Consider the following 5,548-nt stretch of genomic DNA (forward strand, 5'->3'; position numbering starts at 1 on the left):
CTTAAAAGAACAGGAACAAAGTATACATATTTGGAAAAAAAGAGCACAAACCAATTGGAATCAGTTATCACTGTGGTGGAGAACCATGGCGGCATCGATGCAAGATCACTGATGCAGCCAGGGTGGTTGGGAGCAGATGAGACGCTTAGCGTCGAGGAGGAGTAAGTGGCACACCGGTAAATCAAATCCAAATTCAAGCAACGTAGTTCCTATAAAGCATACCATATATTGAAGCCCACCGCATTAGTGTCCCAAAATAAATTATACTTTCACAGATCAACCACACCTTTTATATATACGGCGTTGTCATTCCGCCCATCTGCGTCACTGACTCCTGCTTTTGCACCCGGTGGCCACAATGAAGGTGCATCGGTCAGGTCACCATCTCGCTCCCGAGTCGCACTCGGGCAGCTAAGGTGGGGCGATAGTGGCAACAGACTAGGTGCGTGCCGCGTGCGATGACAGCACGATTAGCGGCCCATGAGCTAACAGAGAGGAGAGGACGACATGCCAGATCGATCCGCACTGAGGAGGTCCCGAAGGACCTCTTTCCTCCTCAATCTGCGACAACCAGCGAGACGACGAGGTTACCACTGTCCTCCTCAATGATGTCGGCCACTGGATCTACTGGTGGTCCCTTTCCGCATGTGATCCACCGAAGGAAGTCGCCGCCATCCCAATCCTGTGGCATCGTAGCCCAAGGCAAGACCATGCTCCCCCTTTGCATGCGATGGTTACCAAGAAGCCACGCCGCCGCCTCCATCTCCTTAGCGTGAATGCCAATGAACTGCTCCGCACCTACCCGCCTCGCACCGCTGCACAGAATGTCACGTCGCTCCACCTCATCGAGCGTCATCTGCTCATCGCCGTTGCCCCCTTCTCGCACCTCCTTATGTCATTGTTGCATCGCTGTTGCCACATCACCAGCAAGGAGCCAGCTAGCTCTTGCGCTTTACACACACCCCACGCACGAGCAAGGGTGGCAAAAGGCGTGGCACCCCACTGGGAGAGCACCAAAAGGATGGGAGGGGTGGCACGTGAAGGGAGGAAGGCAAACGGGCTGCTTCGTGAGGAGAGAGGCAGCACGTGACGGGGAGGAAGGCAGATGGGCTGCTCTGTGAGGAGAGAGGCGACACAGACCGGTATCGCTGGACGTCATGCTAGCGATAGGCCATGGCCTCCACATTGCAGCTCTCGGCTATTATTGAGGTGGAGCGAGGCGGAGACGGCAGGATGGCTCAAGTGCAACGGGCCACGACCTCAGCATTGCGACTCTTGGCCGGCGTTGAGGTGGAGTGCGGAGGAGGCGACCGAGCAGCAATGACATGAGAGGGGAGGTGGCAGCTATGGTGTGCGTGGAAGATGAGGTAGGGAAGTGAGCGACACGGGCATCGAGTCTTATGAGAGGAAGATATTTTCCCAAGGCCAATAAGAAGATTCGCACTAATCGCATGGCGACACCTGAAACACACCGCCCACTAGATTCAGAATATTCTAAGGGTCGCTTCGGGAGGCAATAGCACTGCACGATTTTGGATCGGACGGAGGGAAAGAAATTGGCCGACGTGGACACTGTAGTTGGCCAGAAAACCGCACTACTCTAATATATAGTAGTAATGAGTCCATGGTACTGATGCTGGGTTACAAACACTAGGAAAAATGCTGAGGAAGAAGAGCTCGCTTTCGAGATGGTGGTGGTGGCCGAGGACTCGATGGACGGCAACACAGACAAGGAAGAAATCATCGGTGAGGCGGTGCCCGAGGGCTCTGTCAGACGAGGAAGAAACCATCGGCATGGTGACTGAACTAGTAGCACTAACATTTGGCAGTGCGCAGGATTCATGCAACTACAATAGACCTGAATGCACATACAACTAGACCTCAATGCTCATGCGAAGAAGCGCGGCGATGAGATGCATGCATACCTAATGAATAAACGGGGGAAAATTGTTCAGTTTAGCTAGCTTGTTGGTCTTTGAGGCAGAAAAAAACACTCTCTGTAGATGGATGGATGGAGTACTAATTATTGTAATAGTGCCCAAACAAAGCTATTTTATGGATGTTCGTTGCTTGGTTTTATAGCAGAACCCTCTTCAATACACAGGCTCCACTGCTACAATAGAAATGGTCATTCGCGTCCCCTCTTTACTGCCGGTTCAAAAATAACAAACAATGATAAAGTATCACTATCGGTTCATAAGGTCCACCAGTCAATCAATCATTGAGCCATTGAGAACCGGTAGTGATACACACTATCACTGATGGTTTTTTAATCGGTGTAATAGATAATGGGTTGTCCCACAAGGTGAGCCTCACATCTCCAAATGTCAGATGGTAGAAGATATTTTCAAGACCACAGACTCATTGTGCGACCAGGTTGGGGCTCGTGCGACCAGCCCCTGGTGGTAGATAGAAACCCTGCGTCGAACACTTGCTGGTCATAGGGAAGATATTTACAAACCTATCAGGACACATTTAATGTCATCCACTTGGGTGTTTTCCTTCTTCAGGCACTCCCTTTCGCGTGAGCGACGTCGTGGGTAGGCGTGGTGGACCAGTGACACGTCCTATAGCAACGGGATGGCCTAGCCGGTGAACGTGACGACGTTCAATGATGAACATGATATGCAAGACGACCATAGTAGAGAGGGCATGCCTATCCAACGTCATGATGTGCTAGGGGTAGTTGGCTTCATTAGGGATAGTGGCGTTTGGCATGGTCTATTTTTATATATTCCTCTTTTCCCTACTATATAAAGGGAGGAGGAGGGTTCGAGAAGGGACACGAGAGAACACTCTGTAACAAGTTCACCCAATCTATAAGAAAATACACAGGGCATAGGGATATTATCCCACAGGAGGTCTGAACATGGATAAATCCTTGTGTTCTTGAGTTCGTTCGATACACACCCACAAGAAACGTAGATCAACATGTCCATCGTCTGGTTTACCCCGGATTCATTGTCAGGGATCAACCCTCGATATTTTTATTACAAACCAGCCGTGATACAACACTGCATGTTAGTGTAATGGATGCTAGTGATACTTGTGTTATCACTCCAGGTTAGTTCAAATAACTGATGGTTATGTGTGGACTGGCAGTAATAAAGAAGTATCATTGCAGTTTGGTTTCTAAAACTGACAGTGATGTATCATAATATATAGTCATTTTCTGACCCCTAAGCCTGAGCAGAGCTACTGTTTGGCTTGACTACTCTGCTCTGCGTGTGGTAGCTCTTTGTGGCGAGCTTGCATTGTGAGGATTCTAAATTTGGTGGAATCCACATGACCTAGGTGCTCTAAGGTTAGTAAGTTCATATAAATTTCATTTGTACTTAGATTTATTTGCTAGATTGCTCTAGATTTTTAAATCGGTGTTTGTTCCATGATGATGAATTTTGAAGGAGTTAGAGCTCCAATTGACTTAGTGAATTTAAGATAATCAATTTTAGGTATACATTATCTAGGTTAGTAAGTTCAGATACATTTTATTTGTACTTAGATTTACTTGCTAGATTGCTTTAGATTTTGAAAATATGTGCTTGTTCCATGATGATGAATTTTGAATGAGATAAAGCTCCAATTGACTTAATGAATTTAAGATAATCGATTTTAGGTTTTCATATTCTATGTATGAATTTATTTATCATTATTTAGCAATATATTCTATTTTTTTATAATAATTAGTTAAATTGATTGTTATTTCATATTAGTTTAATGGATTTATAATAATTGAAAAAATTACATATGGACCGAATATGGATGTACGATGCTGACCGTAGCGACCTAGAGTTTTTTAATGGGATGCAAGATTTTTTAGCGTTGTCGCGGCATAAAAGTCAATTAATTGTGATGACTATATATATTGTCCATACATTGATTGCATGAATGGTAAGCAATTTTCAAGCATAGAACAGATCCGTGCATACTTGTTCTGGAGGGGTTTCAAGCCTGACTATACCTATTGGACCAAACACGATGAAGATGAGGAGTTTGAACATGAAGGGCAACCCACTATCAAAGAAGATAGAGTGATATGATTTGATGAAGATAATTATATGCCGGTGTTCGAAGATACTTTGACCCATGACAATGAAGATAACATAAATCAGATGTTGCACGATGGGGAGGGGGACTTCACCAGTGAGAGATAACACCAAAAGTTCTAGCATATGATAGACGATTCTAAAACATCCTTGTTGGAGTATCTAGGCCCCTAATTCATGTTTTGGTAATTAATAACAATAAGAAATTTGTGGACTAACATATTTATTTGAGTTATGAAAATGTTAGTCACAAAGGTGTTGTGAAGCTAGATGAAGCATGTGTGGAAAACATGAAAATGGCTAGCTCAAGGGAAAGGTATAATTGTAAGGTATTTTCTCTTGCCGGTCAAAGGAGATTAGAGAAGAAAATTGACCGGATTGATAGGATAAGTGCCGTACTATTAAGAGGGGTTGATGTGCGTTTACTTGAGACATCTATAGTGCCACAATTGCTCAAACTTGTATTTTATATAGAGTGGAAAATTTAGTTTGAGAGAAACCATAGAAAGATGGCTTTTGGGGTGTTTATGAGTTGTGACGGTCTGACCGCCAGAATGGCCGGTCTGACTGATGTATATCAAAGGCTATTCTGTTCAAGTTTCAAGTGTCACGGCCTGACCGAAGGGCTTTGCCAGACTGACCGCTGAATAACCATGTTTGAGATGTGTTCGGACCTCAATACCGGTCTGACCATGGTGCAGCCTGGTTTGATCGCTAAGGAATAGAGGGGTTCAGACCCTCTACTCTGGCTGGTAGTTTGACCATCGGGCGAGGCCGATCTGACTGCATGGGAATATAAAGTTTTGGCACTCTGTTCCCTGCTCGTGGTCTAACCGTCGGGCATGGCCGGTCTGACCGCCTAGGAACAAAGAGTTTTGGCACTCTGTTCCTTACTCACAGTTTGACCACCGGGCATGGCCGGTCTGACCGCCTGGGAATAAAGAGTTTTTGACACTATATTCCCTGCCTGTGGTTTGACCGAGAGGGTTGGCGGTCTTACTGTCGGCCTATGTCAGAAGTCATCATCACAACTTTATAGCCATTGAACGGCTAGCGGTTCGACCGCTAATTGACCTGCGGTCTGACCGCTAGTGTCGCAGAGGTGTCAAATCAACAGAAATGGTCCCATTTTGAAGTGTGGCCTATATATAATCACTTGGCTGGTTTAAGGGAGCTCTCTAGCGCTTCACCATAATACATTTGAGATCTTGCCCTCCTTCTCTCCCCCTCTTGGCTTAGTGGTTGCATGCTTGAGAGTGTGAGAGCAGCTAGTGCATAGCTTGAAGAGTTTGAGCATCAAGGCACTAGTGATCCTTCACGTAAGCATCATTGACTTGTTACTCTTAGAGGTTGGCACCTCCTAGATGGCTTGGAGGTTGTTGCGCTGTTGAGCCCTTCAAAGAATATTGTGAAGGAGCAATGGCGGTGATTTTGAAAGGCTTTGAGCAAGCCTTGCCAGAGTAGCAAAGTGCTACTCTAGTGGAATCGAGGTAGTGAGTAGT

Source organism: Phragmites australis, chromosome 20 (genome assembly GCF_958298935.1).
Source record: "Phragmites australis chromosome 20, lpPhrAust1.1, whole genome shotgun sequence".
NCBI classification, from domain to species: domain Eukaryota; kingdom Viridiplantae; phylum Streptophyta; class Magnoliopsida; order Poales; family Poaceae; genus Phragmites; species Phragmites australis.